Source organism: Lucilia cuprina, chromosome 4, assembly GCF_022045245.1.
Source record: "Lucilia cuprina isolate Lc7/37 chromosome 4, ASM2204524v1, whole genome shotgun sequence".
NCBI classification, from domain to species: Eukaryota; Metazoa; Arthropoda; class Insecta; order Diptera; family Calliphoridae; genus Lucilia; species Lucilia cuprina.
In genome coordinates this window covers 21,696,120-21,716,882 of record NC_060952.1, presented here as the reverse complement: position 1 = coordinate 21,716,882, position 20,763 = coordinate 21,696,120, and the positions used below count along the sequence as shown (strand labels likewise).

Genomic DNA, 20,763 nt, shown 5'->3' with positions numbered 1-20,763 from the left:
TATATATAAAGTTGTTTCAATAATATAAACTTAAACTTGAAGTAAATTTTTAATTTATAAATAACTGCATTTAAACTCAACATAATAAACATTTCAATTAATTTACTTTACGCAATACTCATTCCAATTGGGTTAAAAGCAAGAACCTAATAAATTTTAAGGTTGGGCTCCGCTCTTTACTCTCATCACCAGCGTCATTATTACGTGCTCTGCCTTCATTAAAACAATCATTGTGATGGAGGCCAATAAGGCAAGCGACGCAAACAGCGTTTATACATATTTTCCTAATGTAGGCTTTACAAAAAATTCTTGTTTCATCGTTTTCTGTCTGTACGAAAAAAATTTATAAACGGTATTATAAACCATTGATTTTAACATTTACACCAACAGCAAATAATGTACTAGAAGAATTTTTGTTTAATCTTTTGTGTAGATTTTTTATATAATTGTACCCATTTTAAATTAGACCAAGCGTAACGAATTTTCCAAAATCAGGAAGAAAAACCTAAAGCGAAAAAAAACTAAGTAAGAAATTATAGTCGGTGTTAGCTGACCTGTTATACTCTACACGAGTAGACGTATTTATTTAAAATATGATACCGATTTATTGATTTTATCATTCCTTTTGTAAAACATCAAAATATTGAACGCACTAAAAATACACTTTGCTTAACTAAAATATATTACCTACTTTTTTCGTAATATTGAGGAAAATGTCGTGTTTAATATGAAATATTTTTTAATCAAATATTGAAATCGATTTATTTAATTTTAAAAATATTCCGTAAACTAAACGAATTTTTTTATAGTATGCACTATACTTAAATATTTTGTACAATTTCGTATATACTACGAAACAATTTTTTGATGCATTTCTTTTTCATTGTAGAACTTTTTTCATATGTATTTGGCAGAGATTGTTTTCAGTTGTTCTTCTGGGTCATTATTAAAATCTATGTTTATCTAGTCATGTCCTTCTGTCTTATGAAAGAATGTTAAAGTTCGAACGGAAAGAATTCATTTCTTAAATTTTCTCTATTGATAGAATTTATTTGATATTGATACAAACAAGTTTTACACGAACCAAAATCTTTCCAACAAATTTTATTAAAATCGATACACAAAAGGAAAAAAACCGACATAAAAGTACCGACATTGATAAAATCCGTTGTCAAAAGTGAGCTTAAAATGGTTGTTAACTTTAGATAACACCCAGTTATCATTTTGAAAGCCACAGCCTTTTTTTTATTTCGACAACGCAACGTTATATTTGACAGCGTTGTCACTTTTGCAACACATCGTTTTTACTAAGAAAAGTTGTCCTCCATATCAATAAATAAATTTTATGAAAAATATTCATATGTATAATTTGTTTGTGTTGATTTGATAACGTCGTGTAATTGTGTTGTTGATTTGACAACTATCCGTTTATACGTTGGCAACGAATGTTATTAAAAAAATTATAAACAATTTAGTGTCAATTTGGTACCAAGCGTCTTTTTTCCCTCAGTGTACAGATTTGATCAATACAAATGCACTTAACGTAATTTTTAGTCAGAAAAACTCTTAACAGAAATTTTAATAGTTTTTCGCTCGATACTACTTCTTTACTAGCATTTTAACTCATTACTTTAACACGCGACATTGGAACTAAGTCTACACTCGCTTACGAATAGGAAGTTACCGAGGGACTTGCAATTTCGCTTACAAATTATTAATAAAAAAGAGACAGTAGGAATACGAACCTTCGATTTGTTAGTCATTAAAAAGTAAGTGGTCATGGAGGTACAACCTATTACCGAATTTTTGCTGGGAAGGTATAGACACATTTTGTGCAACAGTCCAAAAATAATATTTCTAAAATTTAAGAACAAAAATATATATCTTCAGCATTGAGAAAATAGAATTGTTTTCGCTTCTTTGGAAGTGATTAAACGTTACTTCAACATAAGTTAATTAATTTACTTAGTGCTACTTTTAAAGAGGTGATAAATGTTATTATTTTTGAAGTACATACTTCGTTTTATTTTTGTTGAATGGATATTGGCTGCTAAACTGTATAAATAATTTTACTACTTTAACTTATCTATTTCGTAATTTAATGTCGAATAAAATTATGTTTATCTGTTTACTCATTTTATTTGTAAAATAATCGACTATTTCAGATCATCATACATCAGATTCGAAGGAAAACAACTAGGTTATTATTGATTGTTTTAAAAATGTGTCCGCCCATTAGTAATAGTAACCAACAATTCAAAAAATACAATATACATACCAACCAAAATTCTTAAAAAAATGTTGTCTAGTTAAATATTTATATGTATATATGTAACGTTATTTTGATGTCGTTATATACCTTAAAATTAAGCTGTAAATTTTGCATAGAATTGTATTTAAAACTAGTATTTATTTCGGTTATTTTTCATTTTGTTTTGTTGTTTTTTCTGCTTCTCAAAAGAGTAAGTATAACTTTTTAATTTTCCTATAGATCTTGTTACCAGAGAAAAAACCAAAAAAAAGGGTTTAATTATATGTAAATATACAGTTTGTATAGAATTTTTTCTTCTGCAGCGTTACGTAATGTATCTTTAAAGTAGAATGTTTTTTTAAAATGATTCTATTAAGTTGAGGTTTTTTTTTGCCAGTTTCTGGCTGCTGTTTGCATTAGTTTACCTCATTACTTTGTAAATTTAAACTCATTTTTCTACATTTCATTTAGTCGATTCTTATTTTTAGCAATCTTCTTTCCGTTTATCTGAGTTTAAACTGTATTTGCAACATTTTGACATACATTTTAATTTTAGTATTTTATTTTGCAACTGAGTTGTGGCAAAAAAAATGTTGCTAATATTTTTTTCGCTTTATTTTCATTTAAAAGATCATATCATTATATTGTTTACTTTTTGTTGTTGCCTTTAAAAAAAGATTTCATTACACCCAAATCAACTTAAGCAAAAAAGAAATTTAAATAATTACTTTTTCCCGTTTTTGTAACATTTTTCAAACGATAAAAAATAAAACAAACTGAAATTAAACAATTTTTTATATTCTATTTTTATATGTCAATGTTTAAAATGTGAATTAAAAAAAATCTGTATTTACTTGAGATAAAATATATATATATTTTTTATATAAAGTATACGAAAATAATTATTTTTACCCTAATTGACAAAAAAATGCACCACAAATAATTATGTCCCTTTTTTTAAATAAATGTGGAAAATGTTATTCGAGGAACTCTTTATTGGAAATGTATTTTTTTCTAAGTACATAGATTTAATTAAATAATCAAATAGCTTATTTCTTTTTTACAGAGATCACACACATTATTTAATTTGTAATCCATTTATATGTACATGAGGGTGTCCTGTGGATCACTTTTTAGGAGGCAAACCTCTAAAACGATGAATACCTCTAAAATTTTCTGCAATCCTTTTATTAGTGTATTAATGATCCGCAGACGACTTTTATTGTATTATTAGAGGCACACAACATACCAAAAATACTAATAAATTCTGAAATGGTCTATTAACACTCATTTCGATAAAAAGCGAAAATAATATTCCGCTCCAACTTACTAAGAATCATTTTGTGAACCATAAATATTATATAAAAATTAGTTTTCTCGTAATTAGCTCAATAATACGGAATTTTTAAGACCCTTTTCGAAAAAATTGGATTTTCAATTGATATATGAAATTCTTAAAAAGGCTGTTCCTCGGGACCCTCTAATGTACATACATATGTATATTTATAATATAAATGCCAATATCGCTGAAATTATATGAATTTATACATGTTAAAATAGTGAATTTATATTGATCATTATCATGCAACTCGGATTTGGGAGGTATGCCAATTAAAACTAATTTATATAAAAAGGTTATATATAAAACGTAGCTACTTTGGATCCTCAAAAGTAGTTATAACCGTTTATCTGTTCGTACGTCTATCTATCGGTTGGAAACACGATAGGACTCAAAAATGTTAACTAATTCTCCTTTTATTGATGCAGACTTTTATGTTTTTGTCATTCCGTTTGTAACACATTGAAATATTTATCTAAGACCAATAAAAATATATATATTCTGGCTCCTTATTAAATTCCAAGACGTTGTAGTCATTCGTATGTCTGTTGAAAGCATAATAGAGTCCAAATGGAAGTAGCTAGTGAACTGAAATTTTGCACAAATACTTTGAGTTGATGCACGGTCCACGATTTCGCCTCGCCCTCTTTAGAAAATGACTATATTGCTCATTACTGGTGCAACATAAAAAAGCGTCTATAGCGGTGAAATTCAGCACAAACATGCTTCATAGGAACCTAAATTTCTTTGTTAAATTTTATAACGATAGGACCATTATTGAACCTACCCCATATAAAGTCCCCTTCTGAAAACGACTTTAATGCTCCTAACTATCTGAAAGAAACATCTATAGCGGTGAAATTCCACAGGAGCATATTTTACAGATACCTAAATATTTTCGTAAAATTTTATAGAGATCGATCTATAATTGGCCCTACCCTCCACTTCAGAAAAAGACCTTAATGCTATTAACTGACTTTAAGAAGCATAAGTATATAACAATAAAATTCGACTTATAGTTTTATAGGAACTAGAAACATTTTCTTAAATTTTAGTAGAATTTGTCCATAATTTGTCCCCATATAATGACTTTAATGCTCATTAATGATTCAAAAATTAGATTAAATCTGTAAAATTCTATATAAACAAGATTTGTGCGAACCAAAAGGTCTATATCTCATTTTATACCAATCAGTACCCAATTGACCCTATGCCTCATATATGGTCCCCTTCAAAAATTCGTAGAAATGACACCTTATTGACATGAAATTCAAAATGACGTAACAATAAATTAGTGTTGTTATCCTTAACTTTCATTAACATTGCATTAGATACGGTAAAAATCAGAACGACTTTTCAACTTTCTATTTGTAAGTACTTATTTAAGTTGTTCCTTGTAAACCAAAGTGCATGCAATGTCACAATATTAATTAAATACTTGATTACTTGAATTCATACCATTTTTTAACACCATAAAAGAAAATCGTGTCCAGTTTTTCCATTAGGAAAATATTCTTCAAATAAAAAAAAATTAGAATATTTTGATTTATTTGTTAAATTTATCCCTTATGTACTCAAGAGAATACATATTATATTTATTTTTCAAATAAATATTATTATTTATTCTTGAAGAGAAGTCTGAATGTTAAATTTTTTAATATTATTAAAATTTATATGGATTTATGTTTCAAGACGTAGAGAAAGTTTTAAACAAAGTTTGCTAGCAAATTGTTGCCTACTCCTGGCTGCGGCCTAGCAAAAACAAAGTACTTACGTATCTAACAATATGTAAGCGATTATAAAAGTACTTAAAAGTTGTGCACACGGTTCACAACGGTTAGTAGTAGTCATTGAAAAGTAAGGTGTTCTCATTTAATGTTTAATGCATTACCCAAATGTATGGCATGTTAAAGTTGAATTAAGGTGAGGAGCATTTTAGATTCAACAAAGCTGTCCCAACAGACAACATTCATATGATTTGCAGTTTAAATTTAATTTACCAAAACTTTAAATTAATTATTGCTGATATTATTTCTATAGCAAATATGTTTAAATAGATAACCTCTAAGGTTACAGAGAAAACATCAAATCTTAAACTCAATTTAACGACAAACAGTGCCAAGTGACACGCAAACCTTATAAATGTTAATATTTATAATATTTTTTTGTTGTTGTTTGTTAGCTCCGTTAGTCATATAGGTAATTTTGTTTAACTTTCATTTAGACATGTTTGTTATTATAATATATTGCTGCTACAGCAATAGTAATGATTATAAAAAATAACTACAACAATTTGAAAAGATTTTGTATTTAAATAAATGTTTAAACAAATTAGAACAAGATGTAATGAATACAAAAAGATAAATGTTTGTTCTAAATTGTATCTAATTATTGTTTTTTGCAGTTTTTCTTTATTTACCATTTAATTTAGAGAAAACATAATTGTCAACATAAAATAATAATTATAATTGTTATACGTTATTATGATCATCTTAAACTAATGTCTAATGTTTTCTATTCTTCATTAATAGTACATCATATAGAAATTTTATTTATTTATTTTATTTTTTTTTTTTGTTCAGAGTATTATTATTTGTTTCTATGGCTTCTTTTAGTATTTTATGTAATTTTTAAAACAAAAAATCTAGAATAAAAAATCATAATTCCTTTTCATGCTGTTCTAAATACCATTATAATTACCTTGTTTCTTGTACATATGTGTCTTTTTGCTTTATTTTATAGAAATATTTTAATAAAGTTGTATGTTGTATATGATGTGAGCATGTTTGTATCTCTATCTGTCGTATGTAAATCTTTTCAAAACATTTTAACAATATGCAACAGTGTTAACATACTTTTTGCCAGATAATTACCTGAAAGTATATGGAAGAGAAAATAAAGAGAGAGAAAATATTATTAAATGTCATTAAGAAAAAGAATAATTAATGTTTGAAATAAAAAAACAACTAAATGACAGTAAATAATTACAAAAATCTGTGTAGTCGTAACAAGTATTTTGAACTAAAGAGCGATAAACTTAAACTAAAATGTAATTAAACAAAAATCAAGATTATCTTCAAAGATATCTGGAGTGAAATCTTTATAAACCTTTCCCTCCATTTGCCAGTCTATTTCGAGCACAATGGAGCATAAAGAGCACAACCTTTAGTTTTATTACATATATATGTAAGTTTATATTAAAATTCAGTTTACAAAGGCTCTTTATACTTTACAGATCTTTTTATTTTATTTTTTCTGTGAAATTTTTAACAAAATGGCCAATTATTGTTCTATTCATAATTTAACTAAAAAACAAGTAGGAAAATATAGTCGGGCATGGCCGACCATATAATACCCTACACCATGAGCATATTTTTTAAAAATTTTAATTTTTTATAAAGAATCTTTTATGTTGAATATTACCATAATTCCAAAATATTTAAGCAAATATTAAGCAAAAATTTATAAATGAGTCTTTATATAGGTCAAATATGGGCCAATCCTCGGTAAATTTGGGAAAAGGATATATTTTTAAATAACAGTTAATTTTGTTGAGTTTCATTGCGATACAAATGGTTACAAGTCAATTTTAGACGTTTAAGACATTTTTTGAAGGGGGGTTTGTATGGGGGCTAGGGTCAAATAAGGGCCGATCCTTACGAAAATCTGCAGTGTCATTTATACTTATATAAAACTTTTTTGTGCCAATTTTTAGAGAGATAATAGAATATTTTACGTAATTATGGCATAAAAACCGGGAGGTACGGTTGTATGGGGGCTAGGTGAAATAATGGACCTATTTCAACCATTTTCAATAGGCTTCGTCCCTGTGCCAAAAAAATGCTTGGTCCAAATTTCATCAAATTATCTTGAAAATTGCGGCCTGTACCTTGCGCACAAGGTTTACATGGACAGCCAGCTGGACAGGCGGACGGACGGACATGTCTTTAACGGATCAAAAAATGATTCTGAATCGATCGGTATACTTTAAGGTGGGTATTGGACTAATATTTTTGTATGTCACAAACATCAGCACCACTATAGTGGTGTAGGGTATAACAACATTCTTATTAAATAATTTTTTTTAATAATTTATTGTTAAATGTTAAATTCTCTTCTACACAAATTTATTAATCTTTTAATAATAATCTAACAAAAAAATGTTTATTATATATTAAATAACTTTTTCTTTTATTTCTGTAAATCCAAAAAGCCATGTTTCAGCACAACCGTTATATTTAAATTATCTTCTTGTTTTTGATATTAATTTATAGTTATTTTTGTATTTAACTTTTTTTGTCATCATTGACATCATCGTAAACAATACAAGAATATTATTTATTCTTATAATTTTTTTTCTTTTGTCGTTGTTTCTGGTTTTCATTCCAACATTTCTCGGAGATATATAAATTTTACTATGCGCTTTTAATAACATGTAATAACTGTTTTTTTTTCTATTAAATGTTTAAATATCTTTTAGAAGATTGACTACTGACTGTGACTGTATAGAAGTAAAATTTAATAACATAAGTTATCTTTACAGTATTTGAATTCTTTAAGATGATGAATGTTTAAAAATATCTAAGGAAGACAACCATAAATTAAATATATTTGGATTTTTTTTAAAATTGATAACTATAACAAGTTACTCAGCTAAATATAGTTAAATAGTTATGACTTTAACAATGACTACATATATCCAAGAATCTAGACTGCGAGCAAATCTATTTTAAAGACTAAAACCAATCTGCACTACATCCAAGCGTATAATCCAGGAAGAAACTAAAACTGTAGTGCGTAGTTCAGACTACAACCAAAAATGATTCAGAACCGATCGGCACTAACATCAACACATACGTATAATACTGTAGTGATGTAGGGTATGATGACGTTCATTATACCACAATGCACCATGATATTGTTTTAATTGTTATAAATCTATTTCATATTCTTATTCATATTTCTTATTATGCACGAAATATTCGTACATATTACGAAAAAAAGTAATTTCGAGATTTTTTTCACAAAGTTAAGTACGGATTTTTTTGTAGTGTATGATCTGGCCTACAACAAACACTATAGTTGTGACTGTAGTTATTATTATAGTCTAGAGTTTAGTTATTACCATAGTGTGGATATTAAAGCCAAGTACATAATCTACCCTACATCCAAGTGTATAATTCAGGAAGAAACTAAAATTGTAGTGTGTAGTCCGGACTATAACCAAAAATGATTCTGAATCGATCGGTACAAACATCAAAACATATGTATAATACTGTAGGTATGCACCACGATATTGTTGTATTGATTAGATATTTCTTAATATGCACGAAATATTCGTACATATTACGAATAAAAGTAATTTCGAGATTTTTTCACTAAGTTTTGTACGGATTATATTTTGTAGTGTATGGTCTGGACTTTAGTTAATACCATAGTGTGATAATAGTATAATACTTTTATCTGGACTAGATTCAGATCAGTTGTGCAGAATATAGTGAAGACTAGAGCCAAAACTATAATCTATACTATCGTGAACAATATAGCCTATGCTCTGAACTATAGTATGGACTATCGTACAGAATATAACCATAGTTCATATTATAACCAAGACTATTATAGTCTACAAAGTAGCCTTAACTACAGCCAAGTCTGTACGAACAATAAGATTTCAGTCTTGACTATTGTGAAGACTATGATATGGACTGTGTAAATACTAAAGCAAAGACTATATCCAATACTATGGTCTCAACTATGGCGACGACTATAGCGAAAACTATAATCTGGATTATAACCAAGAACTTTAGTCTTGATTATAGCGAAGACTTTAGCTAAAACTATAGTCCGTATTTTAACCAAGTCTATAGTCTGGACTAGATTTTAGTATAAACTATAGCCAAGTACTTAAACTATAGTCTAAACTATAGTGAACTAAACCATAAACCGGAAGTCTATGAAAATTTATTCTTTCAAAATTTGTTTCTCGTAATTACGACTGATTTTCATGTATTACATATTACAGTTTTTGCTTATATTATTACAATTTAAAAATCATAATATTTTAAAATTGCACTAACTATTAACTTTTAAATAAAAACTGCCTCTTCATCATTATAAAAAATACTATTTTTTTAACAAACAATCCAAACAAAATTATAAATAAAATAAAATCGATTTTGAAAAATAAGACACCCGATTAAAATTATATAAAATGCTACAACAATTTTTGTTATTGTCAACTCACTAAAAATGCATTTATAATTTTGCACTTGTTTTCTTAATAAGTTTTATTTCGTATACAAACGATTTGAACTAAAATAAAATACATTTTAAAAACGTGTATAAAGACATATAAAATACTGCTGACTGACCATCGCACCACACACAGGGGTCATTGACCAATTATACGGACAAATACATACACATTTTATAATATGTATTGAGTTCCAGTGTGTCGGTTTAGCTGTCTGTTTATAGTAGTGACTTCGCCACAATAAACACAATAAAAGCTGCACGCTGCTTAACTAACCACACGCTCACTAAGAAATATTTTTCTTGAATTTTTCTATAATCTTTTATAAAAGTAAATAAGTATTTAGAAAATTATTACTTTTTTTCTTTTTTGTTGTTATATTATTATGTTGCTGCTGCTGTTTTTAGCTTTAAGTTTAAGTGTATTTGGTCAGGTAGTTTAAGTATAAATATTTAAAAAATAAAGTGTAAAAGAAAATTATAGTAAAATAAAAAACAGACACCATAAAGAAGACATTTAACATTTTTTTCTATAGAAAAAAGTCTACATATAAAATGTTTTGTTGTTTGTGTGTTTGTAGTTGTTATACCCTACACCACTATAGTGGGGAGGGTATTATACGTTTGTGCTGATGTTTGTAACATACAAAAATATTGGTCCAATACCCACCTTAAAGTATACCGATCGATTCAGAATCATTTTTTGAGTCGATTAAGACATGTCCGTCCGTCCGTCCGTCTGTCCGGCTGGCTGGCTGTCCATGTAAACCTTGTGCGCAAGATACAGGCCGCAATTTTCAAGATAATTTGATGAAATTTGGACCAAGCATGTTTTTTGGCACAAGGACGAAGCCTATTGAAAATGGTTGAAATCGGTCCATTATTTCACCTAGCCCCCATACAACCGTACCTCCCGATTTGAACTTTTTATGCTATAATTACGTCAAATATTCTGCTATCTCTCTAAAAATTGGCACAAATAAGTTTTATATAAGTATAAATGATACTGCAGATTTTCGTAAGGATCGGCCTATATTTGACCCTAGCCCCCATACAAACCCCCCTTCAAAAAATGTCTTAAACGTCTAAAATTGACTTGTAACCATTTGTATCGCAATGAAACTCAACAAAACTAACTGTTATTTAGAAATATATCCTTTTCCCAAATTTACCGAGGATCGGCCCATATTTGACCTATATAAAGCCTGATTTAGAAATTTTAGTTTTTTATCAATAAATGGCTTAAATATTTTGGAATTATGGTAATATTCAACATAAAAGTTTCTTTACAAAAAATAAAAATTTTATAAAAGTAAAAATTGTAAAAATATACTCATGGTGTAGGGTATCATATGGTCGGCCATGCCCGACTATACTTTCCTACTTGTTTTAATTACATTTGAGTGTTGATACGTTTAGTCAGCATTTCCATTTGCGTTTTTTTTTTTTTTTTTGTTTTTATATGACTTAGGCAGGTTGTTTAAAATTCTTGATTTTTTATTACTTTTTTTTAAATTCTATGAGAAAATAATCAGCAGTTTTTTTGCTTGATTAAAATTTTATTTTTTTACTGTCAGTTATTTTGCATATGTTCTTGTCATTTTGACATAACTTGTCAAAATATAGAAAAATTGCCTAAGATTTTAGGAAGAGAGAGAGTTTACGGTGTTATATAGAAAGAGATAGAGTATGATTGATTTTATAATTAAATACAACACAAAAGTTTAAACAAAATTCGGAGCCGTTGAAATAGCTTCCCTTTCTAATTTTTTACCTGTGTGCATATTACAATTACTGATATAATTTAGTTTTATAGATAACCAGTGCGCTTTGATACCCTAAAAGCAATATAAATAAAAAAGCTGCCATTCTCCCAATTGAAACTACGCCAATGTTCCTTTAAATGTTCATATTAATGTCAATTTTTTTATGTAAAATTTGAAAATTCTTGCTCAATAGTTTCTTAGAATTTTTCTACTTAATTCATATGGGTAATGTAAATCTGCTCCTGATGAAAGTCCGCCTTTTTTCTCACAAATGTTCAGATCAATGTTAAAGTTCTTCGTGCAAAATTTTAAAAATTTAATTCATACGGATATATGTTACCACGCCCGCTTTAGCCATTCCGCCCATTTTTTTAAAAATATTTTTATGGGTATCAAAGTTACAGTTGCCAAAATCCGTCTTTTTTTCTCCAAAACGTTCAGATAAATATTAAAGTTTTTGGTGGAAAAATTTAAAAATCTAGTTCTATTAGTTTTCTAGATTAAATTTTTGTATTTAATTCATATGGTTCTAAGTTGCCACGCCCGCTATTGCCATTCCGCCCATTTTTTCCAAATATATTTTTATAGGTGACGAAGTTACAATTTCCGAGATATGCGTTAAAAATATTGGTAGAGGAATTTGCGTCTACTTCAAAGTTATTTATGAAGAATTTAATCGTGTTTTAAGAGTGAATTTTGATCTTCAAGTCATATTCTGTAGGGGAATTTGTATGGGAGTCAAATGAGGCCGGATCATTACAAAAATCTGTAGTATCATTTAAAGTTTTATAAAACTATGTTTTGCCATAATAGAACATTTAAAGTACATAATTATAAGCTCAAAGGCCCTATTCGGTGATACGGTTGTATGGGGGTTAGGCGAAATAATGGACCGATTTCAACCATTTTCAATACTGTTTGTTCTTGGATCAAAATAAGAGTAAGTGAAAAGTTTACATCTTCTAACAGATAGACGACTCAGAAACTGATTCTGACCCGACAATAAACCATTCTTTTTAATCATGCTGAATTTCATCATTTGTCATATACTATCTGTTTTTTTCGAGTGTATTTAATTTGGTGATTTCCGTTAAATTTATGATACTAGTTCTAAATGTAGATATATATATTTTTTTTAATTTAATGATGCGTTTGTTTTCGCTTCTATCAATTCAGCTATCTAGACAGTCTATCGATAGTATAATTTTGCTAAAATAATGAATTAGAAATATTCAAACAAAAAAACTAAACTAAAGAAGGCCATAGTACCAAACCTAAAAATGCAAAAAAAAGAAGCGTTAATAGAGTGGCAGCGGTATTAAGACATAAAAACACCGAAAGATGAGGTGAAAAAAACAAAAATAAATAAATGGAACACAAAAATTCATCATTTTAATTAATGATGAATCATAGAGAAAAATATTTTTATACTTTGCCACAAAAACCTTTAAAACAAGAAAATATTGTAATATTTTTTTACTAAATAAGAGTAACAAATAAAAACAAAATTTTTGGTATTTAACTGTTCAGCGAAATGGAAACTAAATGCAGAGTAGTAAAAAACGAAGCCGAAACATATAGAACAATTCTTAAATAGTTGTTTGCCAGAAAAGAAAAAAAAGAAATGAAAAAAGTAAATAAAAAAACACGAAAAAACCTGTAACATTAAAACAAAAGCTAAACCATCAAAGTATTTTAAGTACGAGCATAGATACAAAGATATGTATGTTTCTCACTCGTATATGCTAGAATAACCTTTATAATGAGATTCATAAGATACTTACTGAAGATAGACATACTTTAAGTGTATTGGTATGAAGTGTATTAGTATGAATGAATGTGTTTTTTTTTTAACTGAACTATTGTCACTTTGACACTGAGCGTTTTAGTATTTACGCTTGTCTGCGGTGAGGTCTTTAAGTGCAAAACAATTTTCTTTAAAGTTCTTTAACATTTTCTGAACTACATTGTAAGATAAGGAACATTAAAATGGTATAAGAAGGTAGTGTAAAAAAAGTATAACAATTTTCTCAGTTTTAAATAAGTAATTTTTAACGATTGAATGAATGAGGGAATGGGGTAAACTGTTAAACTATTTTTTTGTTATTTTAATTTTATTTAAGAATAAAAAAATACAAAATGAGATAGTTAATTAGTTAGTTAGTTAGTTAGTTAGTTAGTTAGTTAGTTAGTTAGTTAGTTAGTTAGTTAGTTACTTAGTTAGTTAGTTAGTTAGTTAGTTAGTTAGTTAGTTAGTTAGTTAGTTAGTTAGTTAGTTAGCTAGTTAGTTAGTTCGTTAGTTCGTTAGTTCGTTAGTTAGTTAGTTAGTTAGTTAGTTAGTTAGTTAGTTAGTTAGTTAGTTAGTTAGTTAGTTAGTTAGTTAGTTAGTTAGTTAGTTCGTTAGTTCGTTAGATAGGTAGATATTTAGGTAGGTAGTTGATTAGTTAGTTGGTTATTTAGTTAGTAATCGATTTAAGTCTGAAATTAGGCATGTTTAACCCGGATTTCGTAAGAACCTATAAAAGTGGACTTTATGGTACTTTTTATTAATTTTTCAAAAGGTACTTTTTTATGAACAAACGCGTTCTTTGTGGTACTTTTTCCTTTTAGACTGGTATGTTTTTTTTAATATTTTCTAATAGAATTTGTATTTACTGTTTTTTAACATAATAGTCGACTTTTTCCGACTTTTTTCGTCTTTTCGACTATTTTCGACTTTTAGACTTTTTCGCATTTTCGACTATTTTTGTCTTTTTTCGACTTTATGACTATTTTAGACTTTTTGACTATTTCAGACTTGTCGACGATTTTCGACTTTTTTCGATTTTCAACTATTTCACAGACAGATAGTCGAGTTATCGACTTTTTTGGAACAAAATAGTTGACTTCGACTTTTTTCGACAAAAAGTCGATTGTTCGAAAGTCGATTTATAGAACCCTAATTCGAATATAGAACCTTACTTGTTTTAGTTCCATTAAATTTCTTTACCTAAACTTGAACCATTCCTTACATCAGAGACAGATAAAAGAGTTAAGAATATACACATATTGGCGAAAATATAATGCTAAACAAATGCATCTAATTTAAATTTCATTATTTAAAAAAAGTATTCAAAATATTTACACAGTACAAAACACAAATAAAAAACTTAATTACCTGCTTTATGGACAAAAATCGAATTATTTTTTGCTAAAATTTTCTTACGGATGTTGTTTTTATATTTTTACTATTTTTAGTAACTTATTAGAATTGGGTCATATAACACTTAAGTGTATTGCAAATTCTTTACCTAAAAGAATTAAAAAAAAATATTATAATAGTGAAAAATAATTATTAAAGCGAAATAACAACCACTATTGAAAAACAAAACCAGGTTATAATAGTATGTTTGAAATCGTAGTTTTCAATTTGTTCAAGTGTTTCTTTCATTCTTTTAGCCAAAACAAAAACGTATTTATAAGTTTTTGTTTTGTTTATTTTATTATTTAACAAATACATAAATAATTATGCGAATTATGATGAAAAAAAAAACAATTAAAAACCTGTGAAATTCAATAATTTCGCTTGACTCTTTTATAAAATAATTAATCATTTCTTTTATAGTTTTTACTTTTATTATTTTTTTGCTTCGTTCTTTGTCTTTGGCGATGCGGATATTTTAATTATTTTTTTTTTTTTGCAATTTTAACAAGTTCTTTGATTAACACTGGGTAACATTATTTTATATTTATATATGCATATAGAAAAATTCTGTTAAACAAAAATGTTTTTGGAAATGTATTCCCAGTCAGGCTATTGCATTTAACAGTAAACAATAAATTAAATTATTTTAAATTGAACAAAATCAGTTAATTTTCGTTCAACAAATAATTATTGCTTTTTATTGTTATGCATCTGAATAAATTTACAATTATTTAGCATTCAGACATGCCGATTAAAACTTGTAACTGTCACCTTGGGGAACGTATGTTTAAATTTTAATAGCCGGAAGTAACTCACAGCTTATTAAATGATGAGTAGTTGCAATTATTGCAAATATTTGCTTAATCTTTTGTACCCATCAAAATGACTGACAACAATCGTTATTACCGTCATCACTCTTCAAAAGAATGACAAGAGCCAGCGCGCAGAAGAAATATACGTAATCTCATTAAGAATTCCAAAATTTTAATTTCTGAAGCAAAAAAAAAATGAGGAGTTAAAGAATAATGTCATAACACAAGAAATTAAATAGAAAGCAGCTAAAGCTAAAACATTTTAAGAGAAGAAGATTTGATTTTAAGAATAGAAGATTTCATTTTAACTAACCAATTAATTAACTAACTAACCAACTAACTATAGTTAAATTACTTTGGCCTCCGAATTGCAATAATCAATTAACCCGTTTATACGACACATTCGTAATATATATGTTACATTTGTCCAATTCACAATCGATGTCGTATCGTTGTGTGTCATAAAAATTTTTCAAATTAAATTTTTTTCACAGTTTGTGAATTTGACAATTATTTACAAATTTATACAAATTAAGTAATTTATTTTTTATTTATTTGTATCTCTTTCAGAAACAGCTGATTATAATAAATACACAAATAAAAAATTAGAGATGACATGTATAATTCAAACTGAATTACATACAGCTTGTGTAATTCGCATTTTAATTTCTGTATGGCCAATCATGTAATTAAGTAATGACGAAAAGGAACGTGAATGACGAAAATTGTATCTTATGAAAGGGTTATAAATTTGATAACCTCATATCTCCTAAATTAAAAATGGTACAAAACCTGCTTAAAGCTTAAAGTGCTTCAAAATGTATATTTTACTTTTTATACCCACCATCAAAAAAAGATGGGGGTATATTGATTTTGTCATTCCGTTTATAACACATCGAAATATTGGTCATAGGCCCACAAAAGTATGTATATTCTGGGTCCTCATTCAATTCAAAGACGATCTAGCCATGTCTGTCCGTCTGTCTGTTGAAAGCACGATAGAGTCCGAATGAAAAGAACTAAAGTGTTGAAATTTTTCACAAATATTTCTCATAGGTTTGTTTGGTATTAAAAATGGGCAATATCGGTCCCCCATACAAGTGGCCCCTCGAAAAGCAGCTTAAACAGTCATAACTTGTATAAAGATACGAATATAGCGATGAAATTCTAGATAAGTAAGTTTCTTTTATGAGGATCGGTCCATAATTGCAGCAGAGAAGCAGTTTAGGGATTAAACTGTGTATGTCCCGGATATTCACCATGTACATAGGTCTCAGAGTAAATGAGAACCAAAAAATTGGCATTTTTTAGTACTTTTTCGGGTTGAATAAGGTAACTTTTGAATTTTCTATAGAATTGAACCTAGAAATAGGAAATAAGGACTGTAGAGCCCGGATTATGTAAGGAGGACTTTTTGGTACTCTTTTGTTCTTCAAAAGGTACTTTACGAATTTAATATAATAAACTTAGAAAAAAGAAATGAATTTTTGGATTTTCTTTAAGACTGAACCTTAAAACATGAAATAAAGGATGTCAAATGGGATGGGGGGGGGGGCTTTTTTATAATATCGAATATCGAAGAAAGGTACAATTAAACATTGAGAGTAATTAGTTAATGAAAATTTGTAGGACCCTACCCCCATATAAGTTCCCCTTAAGAAAATCACTTTAACACTCATTACTGGCTTAAAAATACTAGTATATAGATGAAATTCGACATAAGTAAGTTTCATACGAGTCTAAATATATCTTTTTTTTTAGGAGGATCGGTCCATGATTAACCCTACCCCCCATATAAGGTCCCTTTCAGAAAATACGAGTATATAGATGAAATTCGACATAAGTAAGTTTCATTCGAGTCAAACGAGGTTTGATGGTCGGTATATAAGATTCGGCATAGCCGAATATAACACTCATACTTGTTCAATTTTGTACTTTTTTGTAAATTCGGCCCCATAAGGGGATAAACGGCTAAAAACTGTATTTGTTGCACTCCATGTATCTTTTAGGAATATATATTTTTGTTCCTTTAATGAGAAGGAAAAAAAGTACCAAAAGTTTGTTTTTTTTTTTTTTTTTTTTTTTTTGTTATTCACTAGTCTGTTTGCTACGAATTTCAGGTTGAAAATTAAACATGCATTATCCTGATTAAAAGAAACTATCATAGCTTTTTGATATTGAATCTAGAACCAAGATAAAAATCTCTAAAAGGGGATAAGGGTAGCGAAGCACACAGCTTTTAAAAATTTTAAATTTTATCAATAACTTTCTCAACGTGATTTAATATAGTTTCTAAAATAATTATAACTTAAGAAAAAACTTACTATGAATTTTGATCTTCTAAAATTATATCAATTTACCTGCAAAAAAAAAGAAATTACATATAACATTAATAAAAAGTTAAAATTAAATTAATTTATATTTTAAAATAATGAAATTTTAACAAAAAAACTATTATATCAAATGATATTCAATTTAAACTTCAGGTGAATTTTATTGAAATTTTAAATATAAATCAATCAGATACAAATACTAAAAGTAATTTGATACCATTAAAATTGCTAATTTAATTTTAATTAACGGGTTAATGGAATTACTTCTATATTTGATGGCAATTAACTATATTTATTGTCAGTAATAAATAATTATTAGTGGAAATGACGTTATAAACAGAATCAAATAGTTAATAGCATGACTATTGTAATTTTTCACGATAATTTTAGATTGAAAAGGTACAAGCTGGAAAGAAATTATTTAGTAGATTTCTATAATAGCTGCTAAACAGAAATATTATAAAAATTAATTAGTTAAATAACAATAAATTTAAATTGAAAAATTAAAAAAAAAATAAAAAAAAAAACATTTTTTAAATCTACATTATTTATTGAAATTTTCAAAAAAAGATTTTTTTCAATTAAAAAATGCCCTTACTCTAATGAAAGGAATGAAAGATTTGGTATAGTATTTACAATATAGCACTGCACTTGTTTATACGCAACAGGTTGTAGATGTAGTTAGTGTAGTTTTTGTCGAAGCTTTTTATAATTTTATTTTGTACCCTCAAAAAAAGCTTTATCCTTAAATTCTATAAAAAAAGCTTTTCTTTTACATTGCTGATGTGCCTCCAGACAGTTCTTAGTTTAAAATTGTTTAAGTTGTTGGGTAGTTTTAGGGATTAAATGTACATGCGTATATACTATGTGTTCTTAGTAACGTATTTTTCTATAAATTATAAAAAAAACTTTTTATGCTCATTAGCGACATCTAAAGGAAAAATTTGAAAACCATTTTTGGAAGGTAACTAAAAAAGAGCTTTATTTTTTGTGATACAAAAACTTAACTAAAATACTAGGGAGGTTTCAACGAAAGAAAATATAAGAAAGATATAAGTCCCTATTAAAGGACCAATACCGAAAATCACATTTTTTTCATTCTTTAATTTTATTTTCCGATTCTATAAAGCCTATAGATATCGGATTCGATTTAACCATGTCCGTCTGTCTGTATGTGTATACAGTAAATTTTGTTATTGTACTTGTTTTTTTTTTAACAGAGCAACAGTTTAGGGATTAAACTGTGTATGTCCCGGATATTCACCATGTACATAGGTCTCAGAGTAAATGAGAACCAAAAAAATTGGCATTTTTTAGTACTTTTTCGGGTTGAATAAGGTACCTTTTGAATTTTCTATAGAATTGAACCTAGAAATAGGAAATAAGGACTGTAGAGCCCGGATTATGTAAGGAGGACTTTTTGGTACTCTTTTGTTCTTCAAAAGGTACTTTACGAATTTAATATAATAAACTTAGAAAAAAGAAATGAATTTTTGGATTTTCTTTAAGACTGAACCTTAAAACATGAAATAAAGGATGTCAAATGGGATGGGGGGGGCTTTTTTATAATATCGAATATCGAAGAAAGGTACAATTAAACATTGAGAGTAATTAGTTAATGAAAATTTGTAGGAAAGGATATTTTGTAGTTTTTCTTTCTATGGACTGCTACTACATATTTGGATTTTCTGTTAGTTCGAATCTCACCTAAAGCGCTGGTATGCTATAGCATAAGGTTCGGTGCAGGTTTGTATTTCTTTCAAACTACATATTCAAAAATAAAATAAGATGTGAAAGATTTTGCCTGTCTCCTTCTGAAATTTTTCTTTAAATTTTGCGCACTCTTATAAACAATTAGCAGACATCATCATTTAACACATGGCAACACTGACCTATACCAACTAAAAACAATTTATATTTCATTGTGATACAAATGGATTTAAAAAATCCTCAATTTTGCCCCTCAAAAACTACATAAAATTATATTATCTGGGGTAAGAGAGTACAAGTGTATAACAAATGTTTGGTAATTTTTATTACCAAAAAAAATAACAAAAAACACACATGAAAAGAAAAACTTTAAGGCACGCAAACCACTAGATATTAAAAATACACATATACATATAACAATTTAAGTGATAAGTTAATGGAGGGGATCAAATTTAAAAACTTTTTTAAATTTTAAATAAAAAACTGGTCGCATTATATAGAATCAGTTTTATAAGCGATGGTGAAATATTTCAGAGTTTTTTAAATATAATATTTAAATAAAATATTACAGAGTTTTTAAAATTTTTGGAATTTGAACATAATTTGAAAGGTTCAGTACTACTAAATATCCGTTTAAAATTGATTTCGACATAACTACAGAAAAAAATTTATTCTGAATTTAAAAAAATTAATTTTTAAAAAAGTATTTCCAATAATGTTTAATACAACTAATTAAATTTGATTTTTAAAAATTATATATTATACTTTATACACAAAAACTGCAGCAACATTTCTCTAAAAAATAAACTAATTTTTACATTCACTTTAAAATAATAAAAACGAACTATTTAAAACATTAAATAAACCATATTTACATCCCATGTTTAAGCAAATAAAAAAAGGAAGCCACAAAAAAGTAAAAGTGTTTTTATAATAAATTTAATTTCATACCCAAAAGCCCTATAAATTAATTTAAAAAAGCGAGCAGACGTGTAGCAGCACCAGCACCTTCATTAAAGTCACAACAGACAAATTTTATATACAACTTCAACATTATTTTATTTGACTTTTGGTGCGTGATCATCATAAATATAACACTGATTAAAAAGAATGAAA

General features: G+C 27.4%; 1 long non-coding RNA gene across 1 annotated transcript in view; it reads right to left on the bottom strand.

Moving 5' to 3' along the window:
- Positions 1-5,984: 5,984 nt before the first annotated feature.
- The window catches only part of LOC124419491, a 32,078-nt gene continuing 17,299 nt past the window's right edge, over positions 5,985-20,763 (bottom strand). Inside the window, exon 2 of the long non-coding RNA XR_006940642.1 lies at positions 5,985-6,463. This is a non-coding gene — a long non-coding RNA (uncharacterized LOC124419491). The remainder of the gene's footprint in view (positions 6,464-20,763) is intronic.